A 17,275-nucleotide genomic window follows, 5' to 3' on the forward strand; every position below is an offset into this window, starting at 1 on the left:
ATTCGATACATTAATTCATCAGCAAACAAATCCCCACAAAACAAAATTTCTTGCCGGTGCTTGGCACACGGTTGGAGGCATGGGGAGGGGATCTCACCAGATGATGAGTTCCTGCCGGAGGAGGGGATACGATGAGGGGAGCAAGGGTTAGGCGCCTCTATCTGGCCATAAGGAGTCGCCGTTGCCGCGCCATAAACTAGGAGTTCCCCGTGTGAGCCATGGAGGCCCGCCTTCACCTGCAAGTACTTCGCTTCGCCGCGCCTTATCCGCGCGCCGTCGCCGTTCTGCATCGAGCAGACGCATCATCCCAGTCACTGTAGCTGTCGCGTTGATTTGATCCAGAAGCTGTGCTCGAGCGCCGAAACGGGGGCAGCAAGCGGGCAGAGGTACGGCCGCGGAGGCGGGTGGGTTGAGATCGACAACAGTGGTGGTTGAGGTCGGCCGCGGCGGCGAGTGGTGTGGCAGCGGCCTGGGCACAGGCCAGGGTGGACCAGGGTCGACGCGATGCGCTCGAGCGCCGCAACGGGGGCAGTGAGCAGGGAGAGGTACGACCGCGGAGGCGGGTGACTTGAGATCGGTAGCGGTGGCGGTTGAGGTCGGCCGCGGCGGCGAGTGGTGTGGCGGCGGCCTGGGCACAGGCCAGGGTGGCCCAGGGTCGACGGGAGGAGGCGATGCGTACGGATATAATTTTGCAGCGAATCATTTTCTTTTCTTTTGCGTTCCAGATAAATGATGGAGCACGGATTGAATAACAAAAATTACAGGGTTTTTTTTTTATAAGAATGTCGCGGTGGGTTTTCGACAGAAGCAATAGCCTCTTTATTATTAAGTATAGATTAGTGCCAAGACAGATAGATGGATGCGTTATTTTTCCAGCGCTGTTGCGAGACTAGACTACTATAGACAGGCAGAGCTGCTTGCATGATAGAAATGTAAATCGGTGTCTTCTGTTATTATTGTCGCAAGAGAGAAAATTAGGAGCTAGCACGGAGATAACACCGGTAAAAAACAGAGTTTTAGTTCTCGCCAATAAAAGCAACAATCCACTACCGGAATAACGAACGCTGCCGACGGCCTTATCTACGCCGACAGCTCCCGTCGGCATAGATTGAGGTCCGCCGACGGCAAGGGAAAGAACGTAGGCACAGTAAAGCGTCGGCTTACATCCATCTACACCGGCTGGGGCGATCGACGTAGACAGGGCCGTCGGCACATATGTGGGTCCAGCTTCCCAGGATCGTAAGTTAAGGTCGTTAATCCATCAGCTGCAAATGTTGGGTCACTCAGTACTCATCACCGATCGCCCAACCAACCAACAGGAAGAAGGTGATTTTCGGCTCCGGCGTCCAGCTTCTCGCTCATGGCCGACGGTTGCTGTCGTTCGGAGATGATGAGAAATCCAACTTTACCCCCATGTACCAGCGACAACAAGTGCGAACGTCCAAGACGACGCAGTGCCGGCCGCTCATTATGAGGTCTAGGGTTTCCCGGCGGCGAAGCTTGGCGCCACGACGGAGCTTGCCTAGCGATTGGAAGCGGTGGGGGCCGGACGGCGACCCGCGGTGCCTCTATCCCAGCAGGCGCGCGGCTGCGGCGCTTCGGTCGCGGACGCGATGGCGGTTCCAATCACTAGTAGAAAACAGGGCATTGAGCCAACCACATTGGACCCGGATTGGATATAAACCGGTTCTAAAGGGTCTGTCCGCTGGGCCTCCTCCCTGCAGCAAATGGCCGCAAGGCCTTTAGGACCGGTTTGTAACACAAACCGGTCCTAAAGGTTTTTGGACCGTTTGCTGCAGGGAGGGGGCCCAGTGGACAGACGCTTTAGAACCGGTTTGTATCACAAACCGGTTCTAAAGGTTTTCTCACTTTTGCAGCAACTGCAGGGCCCCGCTGTCAGACCCTTTAGGACCGGTTTTTGACACAAACCGGTCCTAAAGCCCTCCTCTCCTTCCTCCCCGAGCACCCTATATTCCACCCCATTTTTTCTAGCTCGAGCTCAACTCCATTTTTGCTCTCTCCTTCCTCTTGGGAGCTCTAATCCATCCCCATTTTTCTCCACCATTTGTCAAGATTGTTGGCACCCATCGGTCCTACGGTTAGCATCAACATTCCCTCTTCCGGCATTGCAAGTTTTGCTCGTTTTCTTGCTCATTTTATTTTTGTTGTGCTAGCTAGGTGTTTGATGAAATGCCTAAGCTAGAGAGAGTTCATCATTTGTTATGTATACATATGCAATTTGAGTTCAAATTTAATTATGATTTGTGTTTTTTTTAGTGTCTCGCGCCTTGTCCCCTTCCTCACCGCCGTCGATCGCCCCGTCACCGACACAACCTTGGTGAGCCTATTGTTTTTATTTACCAAAACAAATTTTGATTTGTATGATTTACATATTTACTTGTATATAATTTTCTTATTGTGTAAGATTTTTTTTATATGTATAGCGCCATGGTTTTGATATCCGTCCCCGTTGGCCCTCGTCTAGTCTACGATTTGGATGTGGTATATTATCTTTTATAACTACATATTTTCATTTCCTGATTATATGACAATTAATTACGCCGACCAACTTGACATAGATATTTTTATCTAGGAGGTAGTGGAACCGGAAATGCCAATCGACCCTATTGGTGAGAAGTTACACTTAGTTGAACAAGAAAATGTTGGCCTGAAAGAAAGATTGAAAAAAACTGAAGAAAGGTTGGAAAAAACTGAAAGAGAGAAGATGACCTTAGAAAAGGTTCTTGCCGGTGTCGTCGATGGTCACAAGAGCGAGATGGACGCAATGCGTCTGAAGATTAGAAAGATTAGAAAATATGCAATTAGTAAAGAGACTTGGTATCATTATGCCGTCAGGTCAATTGTTACCTTTGTTGCGATTTTGATCGCATTTGTTGTTGTTTTTAAATGCATTAATTAGAGAGAGTTTTTATGGTTGGTTTCAGTGTGTGTTTTTATGAGAACTATATATGTATGGTCACTACGCTACTTTGGTTTTAACCGTGTGATGAACTTTTTGTATTAATTAATTAATTTAGTCATGATGATTTAGCATAATGGTTTTTGATAAATTTATATAATGCAGATGAACCGGAAATGGATGTACAGTGATCGACGTCGTCCCGAATTCTTTAATGGCATGCATAGTTTTCTCAATGTGGCTGAGAAAAACAGGCAGAATGGATTTATTTTTTGTCCATGTAAAAAATGCCAGAATAAAAGGAATTTCCCTAACTCAAGAACCATACACACCCACCTGTTGCAAGAAGGCTTCATGCCCAGTTATTTTTGTTGGACCAAGCACGGAGAAAGATGTGTTGAAATGGAAGACAATGAAGAAGAAGAGGATAATGATAACTATCCTATGTTCGGTGAACACGGTGATACTGAAATGGGGGAAGACGAGCCTAAACTTGAGTACATTGTTGATGAGTCTGATGATGATCTTCGTCAGGTCATTCGTGAAGAACAGATAAACTGCGGAAGTGAAAACGAGAGGTTGAAGTTGGAGCGCATGTTAGAAGATCACAAAAAATTGTTGTACCCAAATTGCGAAGATGGCCAGAAAAAGCTGGGCACCACCCTGGAATTGCTGCAATGGAAGGCAGAGAATGGAATATCTGACAAGGGATTTGAAAAGCTGCTGAAAATAATGAAGAAGATGCTTCCAAGAGATAACGTGCTGCCCTGCAGTACGTACGAAGCAAAGAAGGTTGTCTGCCCTCTAGGATTGGAAGTGCATAAGATACATGCATGCATCAGTGACTGCATCCTCTACCGCGGTCAGCACAAGAATTTAAATGCCTGCCCGGTATGCGGTGCATTTCCGTATAAGATCAGGCGAGATGACCCTGGTGATGTTGAGGGCGACGACCGCCCCAGGAAGAGGGTTCCTGCCAAGGTGATGTGGCATGCTCCTATAATACCACGGTTGAAACGTTTGTTCCGAAACAAAGAGCATGCCAAGTTGCTGCGATGGCACAAAGAAGACCGTAAGGAAGACGATATGCTGAGACAACCCGCTGATGGGTCGCAGTGGAGAAACATCGACGATAAGTACGAGAACTTTGCACGTGACCCAAGAAACTTAAGGTTTGGTCTAAGTACAGATGGCCTGAATCCGTTTGGGGAGCAGAGTAGCAGTCATAGCACCTGGCCCGTGACTCTATGTATCTATAACCTTCCTCCTTGGTTATGCATGAAGCGTAAGTTCATTATGATGCCAGTGCTTATCCCAGGCCCGTCGCAACCCGGCAACAACATTGATGTGTACCTGAGGCCACTGGTTGATGAACTTTTAGAGTTATGGGCTGACGAAGGTGTACGTGTGTGGGACAAGTACAAACAGGAGGAATTTGACCTACGAGGGTTGCTGTTTGTAACCATCAATGATTGACCCGCTCTTAGTAACATCTCAGGACAGTCAAACAAGGGATACAACACATGCACACACTGTTTAGGCGAGACTGAAAGTATACATATAGGCAAGAATGTGTACCCGGGGCATCGTCGATTTCTTCCAGACAGGCATCCCGTAAGAAAGAAAGGAAAGCATTTCAAAGGCGAGGCAGATACACGGAGGAAGCCAACCCTCCCTAAAGGTACTGATATATATGACATGGTCAAAGATATAAAAGTAATCTTTGGTAAGGGTCCTGGCGCACAATCTGTTCCGAATGACGCCGACAACCACGTAGCCATGTGGAAGAACAAATCTATATTCTGGGAACTACCCTATTGGAAATTCCTAGAGGTTCGCTCTGCGATCGACGTGATGCACGTGACGAAAAATATTTGCGTGAACCTGCTAAACTTATTGGGCGTGCATGGGAAGAAGTCGAGAGATACACCAAAAGCACGGCTGCACCACCAACGTATGCACGAACGAGACGACCTGATGAATCGAGAGAATTTCAAAGGTCCTACCAGCTACGCTCTTACCAAGGAAGAGAAGGAGATCTTTTTCCAAGTCCTGAGCAGTATCAAGGTCCCATCTGGCTACTCGTCGAACATAAAAGGAATACTAAACCTGGAAGAGAAAAAGTTCCAAAACCTAAAGTCTCATGACTGCCATGTGATCATGACCCAGTTACTTCCGATTGCATTGAGGGGGCTTCTGCCAGAAAACGTGCGAGTACCCATTGTGAAGCTATGTGCATTCCTCAACGCAATTTCTCAGAAGGCAATCGATCCAGCATCTCTACCAAGTTTACAGAAGGACGTGGTCCAATGTCTTGTCAGCTTCGAGTTGGTGTTCCCACCAACCTTCTTCAATATTATGACGCACCTCATAGTTCACCTAGTCCAAGAGATTTCCGTTCTCGGTCCTTTATTCTTACACAATATGTTCCCCTTTGAGAGGTTCACGGGAGTCTTGAAGAATTATGTTAAAAACCGTGCTAGGCCAGAAGGAAGCATGGTCAAGGGCTATGGAACAGAGGAGGTCATTGAGTTTTGTGTTGACTTTATTCCTGACCTGAACCCGATCGGTGTTCCTCAGTCGCGCCATGAGGGGAGACTGCGTGGAAAAGGCACGCTAGGAAAGAAATCAACAACATGTATGGACGAGCAATCTTTCACTCAAGCACACTACATAGTTCTAGTTAATTCCAGCTTGGCGGCTCCATATATCCAGGAACACAAGGATATTTTACGCTCGGAATACCCGGAGCAACCTGAAGATTTCATTGCTAAAGAACACGCGAAGACTTTCGGCGGTTGGTTGCAAAGACGTCTCATTAATGACAACATTGTTGAAGATGAGCTATACTTGTTGGCCAAGCAACCATCTTCGACTGTATTGACCTTTAAAGCGTACGAGATAAATGGTAACACATTTTACACGGCAGACCAAGATAAAAAGAGCACCAACCAAAACAGTGGCGTCCGGTTTGATGCAAAAGACGACAACGGGCAAAGGGTCACATACTATGGTTACATAGAGCAGATATGGGAACTTGACTACGGACCTTCCTTTAAGGTCCCTTTGTTCTGGTGCAAATGGTTCAACCTGTCAGGCGTGAAGGTAGACCCGAAGTACGGAATGACAACAGTGGATCAGAAGAATCTTGGGTACGGCAATGATCAATTCGTCCTAGCCAATGATGTGGCTCAGGTTTTCTATGTGAAGGACATGTCTAGCAGACCGAGAAAAAGAAAAGATAAGGAAGCGAATACATCAGACGATGAGCCAAGGCGCCACATAGTTCTTTCAGGGAAAAGAAACATCATGGGAGTCGAGGACAAGACAGACATGTCAGAAGATTACAATAAATTTGATGAAATTCCTCCCTTCAAAGTCAAAGATGATCCAAGCATCCCGTTAAATGATGAAGATAGTCCATGGTTACGGCGCAATCAGAAGAAAGGCAAGAAGAAAAATAGATAGGGGGTGTTGTTGGTGATGTGTAATAATGTATTAAACCTTTTATGTAATTGTGTTGACCATTTTGATAAATATTAAAAATTTGACCAGTTTCCACTAAATTTGATCATTTTGATAAATATCATTTTTATTTTTTTAAGTGTAAAAATGACATTTTGACAATTTGTAAATAAATGTAAAAAAACAGAAAAGGGAAACAAAAAAATAAAATAAAAGAAGAAACAGAAAAAAGAAAAAGGAAACAAAAAGAAAAAGAAAACAGGAAACAGAAAAAAGGAAAAAAGAAAAATAAAAGAAGAAACAGGAAAAAGAAAAAGGAAACAAAAATAAAAAGAAAACAGAAAACAGAAAAAAGAAAAATAAAAGAAGAAACAGGAAAAAGAAAAAGGAAACAAAAATAAAAAGAAAACAGGAAACAGAAAAAAGGAAAAAAGAAAAAGGAAAAAAACCTTTAGGACCGGTCTGTAACACCAACCGGTCCTAAAGGTGACATTTAGGACCGGTCTGTAACAACAACCGGTCCTAAAGGTGGGTTCGGTTCACGCTCAATTTTGGACCCTTTAGCACCGGTCTGTGTTAACAACCGGTGCTAATGGGTCTTTAGCACCGGTTGTTAACACAGACCGGTGCTAAAGGCCCTATACCTCTCCGGGGTCGCCAACTTCTCGCCTTCCCGCGCGTGCCTTCTCTCCTCCCCGACTCGGCCTCGATCTCTCCTCGCCGCCTCGCCGCGCCGTTGCCGCCTCGCCGCGCCGCCGCCTCCTCGCGCCGCCGCCGCCTCCTCGCCGCGCCACCGCCGCCTCCTCGCGCCGCCTCGCCGGCCGACGATCCTCGCCGCCTCCTCGCCGGGCCGTCGCCTCCTCGCCGCGCCGGCCGCCGCCTCCTCGCCGATCCTCGCCGCCTCCTCGCGCGCGGCCTCCTCGCGCCACCTCCTCGCCGATCCTCGCGCCACCTCCTCGCCGCAACGTCGCCTCCTCGCCGCCTCTTCGCCGCACCGTCGTCAAAGGTATATCCATATTTTCGTATATTCACGTAAGGACATCCTATAAAAAAAAAGTTACGTGAAGCCGCCATCATCATATTCCGACGATTCCGTAAAACCCTAAACCGACGATTCCGACGATTCCGACGATTCATAGTTTACCCTAAAACGACGATTCCGATGATTCCGTAAAACCCTAAACCGACGATTCCGACGATTCCGACGATTCATAGTTTACCCTAAACCGACGATTCCGACGATTCATAGTTTACCCTAAACCGACGATTCCGTAAAACCCTAAACCGACGATTCCGATGATTTCGACGATTCATAGTTTACCCTAAACCGACGATTCATTAAAACCCTAAACCGACGATTCCGACGATTTCGTAAAACTTTCCGACGATTACAATTCCGTAAAACTTTCCTACGATTCCGACGATTCCATAACTGCGGGGAAAGTTTCCGACGATTCCGACGATTCCGTAAAACTTTCCGACGATTACAATTCTGTAAAACTTTCCTACGATTCCGACGGTTCCATAACTGCGGGGAAAGTTTCCGACGATTCCGACGACTCCGTAAAACTTTCCGACGATTCCGTAAAACTTTGCGATGATTACGACTCTGACGATTCCGTAAAACTTTTCCGTAAAATTTCCGGTTCCGTAAAACTTTTCCGTAAATAATTTTGCTAAGTTAAATTCTTGTTACTAGCAGGTGTTGAGCTATGGATCCCCAAGAACCACATGATCAGCACGCCGATCAGCTCGCGGAAATGGGTGAGGCGGAGAAGGAAAGATACATGTGCCAGATGATTTTTGAAGATGCAACGGCCATATATCATGATGACGACGGTGGGCATGCGTTTAGCAATCAATTTTTGAACGACTCCGGTGACGGAGCTGAGAATATAGAAGATGTAGTAGATGAAGAAGTGCCCTCCAGAACAAACTCTGCCAATGTATATCTCAAGTCACCGTTGACGCAACAATTAATTTGTATTGCACTTACTAACGAATCATTATTTTCCCGTTTAGGTGCCCTCCGGAACACCTAGCGCAAGTACTGAGACAAAGTCGAAACGAGGCCCGGCCGCAAGGTTGAAAGATACTGCAAGGTACTCGATCGATAAAGTTGCTGCTGATGGCAAACCATTGGAACCCCCAGAAACTTATCGCAAATTTGTAAATCAGTGCGGAGTTGTTGTAAGAGACCTGGTCCCGATCAACTTAATAGAATGGAATAAGACGAAGACCGGCGCCAATGTTGGAGCTACTTATGTCGATGACAGATTGAAAAGAGTGCTTTGCGACACGGTCTGGCTAAATTTCAGCATAGCGGAAGATAAGAAGAAGAAAGTCGAGGAGTGGGCTTTGAAGAAGATGGCCACACAATTCCAGAGGTGGAAGAAAGACTTGTGGAAGAAATATAAGGACGAAGGTCCAGTTTTCACTGGGCACCTAGTGAAGATAAGAGACGCTTGGCCTGATTTTAAGGCGTACAAGAAATCGGGTGTCTTTACATCCCGATCAGCCACAAATACGGAGAATGCGAAGAAGAAGAAATATCACCATATTTTGGGGTCAGGTGGCTACATGACTGCCCTGCCTAGGTGGCGACGCTATGAAGATGCGCTTTTGAAAAGAAATATCATTCCACAGACACATGACTGGCCCGATAGGTCCAAGTTCTGGTTGTTCGCGCATGGGGCAACGTTGGACGCTGAGACTGGGATGATTGTTGCGGAGGGACCATGGTCGGAAAAAATAAGACAAGTCGTATCAGATCTAGAGAAGGCAATAGAAGCTGTTCGAAAAGGAACTTTTGTTCCCGATAGAGAGAACGACGAGTTGACGAAGGCACTCGGGAACCCCGAAAAGTGGGGACGAACACGAGGCTTTGGAGCCACTACCCCGTGGAACCAAGGGTTTCCGGCGGACCTTGGCACTTACAGAAGCCGTGGTAGAAGCAAGAGGAAGGCGCTGGAACGGATAGCGACATTAGAAGAAAAGGTGTCGTTTCTCTTGAAGAAAGGGGGACACCCTGTACCTGACACTGAAGAGGAGGAAGAAGATCCTGCACCTGACGCTGATAGGCAGCAATTAGAAGACGATCCTGTAGCAGATGCCGTCCCATCTCAGCATAGAAGCAGCGTGGGTTCCATGCAGCTGCAGCTACAAGACGGTCCTGCAGTCGAACCGTCGGCGCCTCACTACCCCGTGGATGATGTCACGGAGAAGACAAACTGTGAGATACATATGCCAATGGGGAACATATCCTTCATGGTGGCGTCAGGCTATGCTTTACCGAATCAACCTGGAGCAACCTACCATGGTGGTCAGATTCCAGCATCCCATGCTCGTGTCGGGTTGCCAACAATTACGCCGGGATGCCAGTCAATTGAGCTTGATATTCCTGGAGGTGAAGGCGAGAAGACACTGGGAGAAATGGAGCTAGGTATCATCTTGTGGAAGAAGAAACACATCGTGTTTCCTAACGCGGCGCCAAGGCCACCGACTCCTCCAGGTACAATTATGCACCACCTCCAACAATTACTGAATGTTGCACCACATGTAAGCCTATTTTTAATAGTTTTTTCACTTTCGTACAGAGAATGCACGACCTCCAAGTCCACCCCCAACGCACTTCCAAGTCCACCCCCCAACGCACCTCCAAGTCCACCCCCCAACGCACCTCCAAGTCCACCCCACAACGAACATAGGGAGCCCGAGGCCGAGTGTCCATCGCCCGTGCACTCCAGTGAGCCGACTGATGCACGCACTACGGGTACGGCAAAGCGGAAGCTGTAGTTCAAAAGAAACGGGAGTCCTCCCAAGAAGAGAGAAAGGAAACCCAATAAAGTCAAGACTCCCCCGAAGTTACCAGGCCTGATGACTCCGGAGGAACTAGACGAGGCCGTGAAAGCCAAAAACAAAGCATGGTTCGCACGGTTTCCCCTGAAGCCCCCTCCAGACATCTGGAAGGAAACTCTGAAGAACGTACCAAAGTGGAAAATTGAGCGCACCATCGACAACTTATATTATCCTGAACCGCCGCCACCGCCGCCCCTTTCAGACTATGAACGGTTCATTGAAAAGATGCACACCGCACAGATGAAGCAGGCGGAGCAGACGAAATGCGGGAAACAAGTTCCCCAGTTCGGACAACAAGAAGCACAGTCAATTGCCCCGCTCAAGGTGTTATCTGACCAGGCTTCAGTGTCCGGTCCACGCATGGGCGACGTAGGTTACGCTATTGCTGATGTGGTATATAAATATAAGCCCGAGCAGCCTCTGGTCGAAAATCCTAGTGCTCTAACAACCCAACTATGGAATTTACATGGTTGGTACTTGGAGGCCGCAAGGCAAAAGAGAGACTGTATCATGGCGGCGGTTCAGGATCAACACTACTTCGGAGAGTACGGTGTGGAGGTTGGGTTCAATGATTTTTTCCAGATGTACAATCAACGTGCCCCCGACAAAGCTATCGTCAGCTGCTACTGTTTGTAAGTGATTTACTTGTGTAATTTAATTATTTAGTTAAGCTCGCGTTCATTGCCCGTATAATTATCACTCACGAGACATTCTTTTTGTACGCTACTATGCAGAATGAAGATTCGTGAATGCAGGCTGGCAGGAATCTGGGACTTTGGGTTCATTGACCCGTATTCGTTTCATCAAGAGACAATAGAAAAGTTAAACAAGGATACACCGGATGATTTGCTAAGGTTTTTGAAGCGACAAAGTACCAAAAAAGAAATACTTTGGCCCTACGCATTCAAGTGAGTGTTACTGTCTTGTACACATTCCATTTTGCTTACCTGATGTTAAGTGTAATTGATGAGTATGCATGACTGCGTGTGTACACGTGCGCAGGTCCCACTTCATATTGTTCATCATTAGAATCGATCAAGGAGTGGTTGAAGTCTGGGACCCGTTAACCTGGGACGCTGACAAATGGAAGAGCGCGCGTCAGATGCTTCAAAGGTATATATATATCGGCCTCTTTCGTTCATCGGCCTCTTTTTCGTTCATTTCCTGATATCAAGTAAGTAATAATTAACTCTTGTATTCATTTTTCTTTGTCGGCCAGGGTTTGGCAAATGTTCATCAAGGAAGAACCCGGTACATGGGCAGACAAGCTCCACTTTCAGATTAACAAAGTAAGTAGTACTACGTACCCTGGTTTCAATACCATTACCATTCTCTTGATTATTATTAATTTGACTGAATTATGTTCTCGTATATAGGGCGTCCCGCAACAACCACAGGGCACTGATTATTGTGGATACTACGTTTGCGAGTACATTCACAGGATTATCAATGAGAAATCCTGTACTTCCAGAAATCTAGAGGTACGTAACCGGATCTTCATAACTTTATTTATGTTGCCATCAATTATGTTAGTTTTGTTCATAACTTAATTGTTTTCATCTACTTCTTTTAAAGCTGCAACGAAAGCGGGCGATGCTAAGACCAATCCAACGTTGCAAGGCAGTTGTAGAGGAATTGGCAGGATTTCTCCTCACGCAAGTCATAGATGAAGGCGGAGAATTTTTCCATCCTATGAACCAATAGCCAGCTCCCTTCTCTATGCAAGTATAGAGCTATATATAGGAAACGAACTTCAAATTATGTAATGATAATCGGTCCAGTACTTCGTGTTACATGTATATATGTACTTTTATTTGGTGCATCAACATTTAACCGCAAACACGGAGTCGGAGAAACACTTAACCGCAAACACGGAATCGGTGTTTCCGGATACGTGTTTCCGATTACGTGTTCGTAAAAAACGGAACACGGACACACGGAATCGGAAACACGGAATCGGAAAGACGTAAACGGAAATACGGAACCGGAAACACGTAAACGAAAACCCTGAAAATACGGAACACGAAAACACCGAAATACGGAATCGGAAACCCTGAAAAGAAAAGGAAAAAAAAAGAAAAAAAAAGCATTAGGACCGGTTGGTGTTACCAACCGGTCCTAAAGGTCCTCCGCCTGTGCGCACTTTTCGGCGCCCACGTGGAGGCCTTTAGCACCGGTTTGTAAGAGACCGGTGCTAAAGTGGGGGGCCTTTAGTCCCGGATACGTAGCACCGGATGTGTATCCGGGTCCAAAGGCCCTTACCAACCGGTTCTAATACCCCTTTCTCCACTAGTGAATGGCGTCCCCACTACGATGGTTCCGTTCAACAGCCGCGCTTCGCGCCGCGCGCAAAAAACCTGTTTGTCGCGCGCGCTTCGGTTGGTTTAGCGCGGCCGCCAGCGCTGGCTCCAACGGCCACGCTATAATGCAGCACGCGCGCCGCTCCAACAGCGCGCAAAAATACAGCGCGCGCAACACGCACAAACTAAATATACATTTTAGAAAAGAGGAGCAAAAATGATCAAACAAACAAAATAAATCAACAATAAATAGTCATTACAACTCAAACAAATAGTTTATCGTTCAGTATAACAAATAATGCAATAAACACAACCAATACTTCATGAACAATACAATGTCGAATGCAGAAATCATGTTCTTTGTCGTCCGTGCCATGCCCACCACTCTTCAATCAGATCCTTTTGATGTTCATTGTGCGTTGCGGGACGCTGAATGACATGATAGGAGGCAACAAAACGGGCTACCCTTTCAGCCCTCCGTCGCACTAGCACGGGATGTTCCAAGAGCTCATACTGTGAGTAGTCTAAATCTTGGCCACGCTCATTCTCGATGATCATGTTGTGCATGATCACACAAGCGTGCATGATGTATCAAAGCATTTTTTGATCCCAAAATCTAGCCGGTCCTCTCACAATAGCAAATTGGGCTTGCAAAATCCCAAATGCTCTCTTCACATCTTTTCTAGCCGCCGCCTGAGCATTGTGGAAATCAAGATTTTTCTTACCTTCCGGCTTTTTCAACGGCTTCACGAAGGTTTGCCACTTTGGATAGATGCCATTCGATAGATAAGAGCCATAGTTATACGTACGACCATTTGCTACAAACTGCACCGGTGGTAACTCACCATTTGCAATCTTATTCATCAGTAGTGACCGGTTGACAACATTGATGTCATTCAAAGATCCAGGCATTCCAAAGAATGCAGGCCAAATCCAAGTCTCCTGATCGGCCACCGCTTCAAGGATTATAGTAGAACCCTTTTTTTGGCCGTGGAATTGCCCATGCCATGCCTTTGGACAATTCTTCCAACTCCAATGCATGCAATCTACTGAGCCAAGCATGCCAGGAAAGCCGCGAGATTTGTTCATCGCCAATAGCCTTGGGACGTCTTCAGCAGTGGGAGATCTCAAATACTCCTCGCCAAACACTTGCACAATTCCCACTGCAAAGCGCTTGACACACATGATGGTTTAGTTCTCACCCATAGCCAAGTGATCATCAACTAGATCAGCCGGGATATCGTATGCCAACATACGTAAATCGGCTGTCACCTTCAGAAAGGTGCTATGTCCGAGCTCTCCGGAAACATTCCTCCTTTGCTGGAAAAACCGGTCATGGCTCGCTAGTTTCTCTGCAATGCGCCTGAACAAGTCGGTGCTCATCCTAAACCGGCGATGAAAATACGACTCCGGGTATGTGGGATTCTCCACGAAATAGTTCTTCATCAATCTGTTATGGGCATCAATCCTATCTCTCCAAATTTTCTCCCGACCCATAACCGATCCACCATGCTTCGGTTTTTTATTGATATGCATAGCTATGATCATTGCAAGATCCTCCTTCTCTTCCATATCAAATTCTTCTTCGGAAGAATCATACGACGAACTCATCTACAATGTTCAATACTATATTATAAAAACTACAATTCAAAACATGCACCAAATTCATGAAGTTTGAGCAATACATACCTTGTAGGCGTTTTGTCGAACACCTTGCGGGCGCGGCGCGGTAGCGAGCGCTCGGGCGCTGTTCCTCGGACGATGGAGGCGCGCGAGGGCCGGCGGGACTAGGAGGGGGTGGGGCGGAAGCGCGGTGGCGCGGGGATAGGCCGAGGAAGCGCCTGAACGGTCGCCGGGGGGCGCGGGTGGCGGCGGCGGCGCGGCCGGATGGGGGGGGGTGGAAGTGGGAGAGCGAGCGCGCGAGAGTCCAGCGCGCGGGAGGGGGCGCAACAAATAAGCGGTGCGCGATTGCGTTTCGGCCAGCGCGCTGAACTGCATATGCCGCGCGCGCCATTTTTGCGCGCCCGCTGGAGCCACGCGCCGCGTTGCGCGCACGCTAAAACGGCCTAATTTGCGGCGCGGCACTAGTTTAGCGCGGCTGTTGGAGATGCTCTGACGTCGAGGCGGGGCGCGACCGTGGGGCGGTGGGGGCCCAACCATCAAACCAAGAAGGCAGTGTCCGGGCTGACGTCACTGCTGTCCTAACATTTTACCCAATCCGGATGCGATTTTGGTCACTCATTTATTTGCCACTAAGACAAACTCCAGCGCGTGACCCTATCCTGTTCGCCTGCGTCCTTTTGGGGCAAAACGGACACACCAGGCAGCCCAGCGGGCCGCAAACGGACGTTTGTTCGTTTTCTGTCCGCTTTCGACCCATTCTCGGCTCAAACTTCACCCGGGTTTGAGGTGAAACGGACAACGCGCGGATGCCGCACAGACGGGCGGAACGTGCACGCTTGTCCTACCCCTGGTCCGCCCGTCGGTGGCACAAGGCAGCACGACCTTCCTGCCCCCACGCCCCATTTCATTTCATTTCCCCCGAAAACCCTCTCGCGACGTGCCCTCCCTTCCGTCTGCCACCCTCCCGCCATGGTCGATGCCCCGTCGAATTCCCGCGACCCGGCCGCTGGCTATGTTGCCGGACACCGGTGTTGGGGAACGTATTAATAATTAAAAAAAAAAATCTACGTGTCATCAAGTTAAATCTAGGAGATGCTAGCAACGAGAGAGAGGGAGTGCATCTTCCTACCCTTGAAGATCGCTAAGTGGAAGCATTGCAAAGAACGCGGTTGATGGAGTCGTATTTGCGACGATTCAAATCGCGGAAGATCTTATCCAAGCACCGAACAAACGACGCTTTCGCGTTCGTCTCCTCCTTCTTGATCCAACAAGGCGGGGGGGGGGGGGGGGGAGGGAGGAGAAGTTGAGGGAGAGCTTCAGCAACACGACTGCATGGTGGCGGTGGAGCTCGTGGTTCTCCGACAGAGCTTCGCTAAGCACTACGGAGGAGGAGGTGTAGCAGGGGTAGGGCTGCGCCAGGGGCAAGGGGATCAGGGGTTCCCCAACCCTCCCACCCCATCTATTTATAGGGGGGAAGTAGAGAGGGGGCCGGCCACCCTAGCTGCCTCTAGGGGGGCGGCTGCGGCCAAAGGAGGGAGGCTTGCCTCCCAAGTTGGTGGGAGGAGCCCCAACTCCCTAGGGTTCCCAACCCTAGGCGCCATGGGCCCTTGGGGGAGGGGGGGGGAGCACCCGTCCACTAGGGATCTGGTTCCCACCCATATTCAGCTCACGTGGTCCTCCGGGGCAGGCGGCCCCTCCCGGTGGACCCCCGGAATCATTTCGGTGGTCTCGGTACAATATCGATAAACCCCGAAACCTTTCCGGTGACTGAAACTGGACTTCCATAAATCTTCACCTCCGGACTATTCCGGAACTCCTCGTGACGTCCGGGATTTCGAACAACTTTCAGTAACCACATACAATTCCGATTACAAATCTAGTGTTACCGAACCTTATGTTCGTAGACCCTACGGGTTCGGGAACCATGCAGACATGACTGAGACACCTCTCCATCCAATAACCAATAGCGGGATGTGGATAGCCATATTGGCTCCCACATATTCCACGATGATCTCATCGGATGAACCACAACGTCGGGGATTCAATTAATCCCGTATACAATTCTCTTTATCCATGGGTATGTTACTTGCCCGAGATTAGATCGTCGGTATCCCTATACCTTGTTCAATCTTGTTACCGGCAAGTCTCTTTACTCATTCCGTAACACATGATCCCGTGACTAACTCCTTAGTCACATTGAGCTCATTATGATGATGTACTATCGAGTGGGCCCAAAAATACCTCTCCGCTACACGAAGTGACAAATCCTAGTCTTGATTCGTACCAACCCAACAGACACTTTCAGAGATACCTGTAGTGCACCTTTATAATCATCCAGTTATGTTGTGACGTTTGATACACCCAAAGTATTCCTACGGTATCAGGGAGTTGCACAATCTCGTGGTCTAAGGAAATGATACTTGACATTAGAAAAGTTGTAGCAGATGAACTACACGATCTTGTACTATGCTTAGGATTGGGTCTTGTCCGTCACATCATTATCCTAATGATGTGATCCCGTTCTCAACGGCATCCAATGTCTATGGCCAGAAACCATGACCACCTATTGATCAACGAGCTAGTCAACTAGAGGCTCACTAGGAACATGTTGTGGTCTATGTATTCACAGATGTATTATGGTTTTCGGTTAATACAATTATAGCATGAACAATAGACAATTATCATGAACAAGGAAATATTATAATAACCATTTTATTGTTGCCTCTAGGGCATAACAGTGGCGCCTGGCTCACTGGTGCGTTGGACAGGTGAATCAGGGGCTAGAGCGGACCCCGCAGGAGATCGCCCTAGCGCGCATGCAACGCCCTACGAGCGTGATCCCGAGGAGGGGGCACTAGGATCTACACCGGGGTGGGGAGCCCGGATCATCTTTGGCTGTTGTGGCATCTGTAGACATAAAATCATGGACATTTTCACCTGTTTCTTCGCCATTTTCCTGCAAACTTGCATCAAAACTGTCATCAAAGGTATTACCATGAGAAAAGGACATGTGATCATCAGTAGTATCAACACCCCACGATAGAAAAGTGGGAGATGGCAGAAGATGAGATGGCAAGAGAATGAGTTCCTTGCGAAGTTGTGCGCCGAC

This window comes from Hordeum vulgare, chromosome 6H, assembly GCF_904849725.1.
Source record: "Hordeum vulgare subsp. vulgare chromosome 6H, MorexV3_pseudomolecules_assembly, whole genome shotgun sequence".
NCBI classification, from domain to species: domain Eukaryota; kingdom Viridiplantae; phylum Streptophyta; class Magnoliopsida; order Poales; family Poaceae; genus Hordeum; species Hordeum vulgare.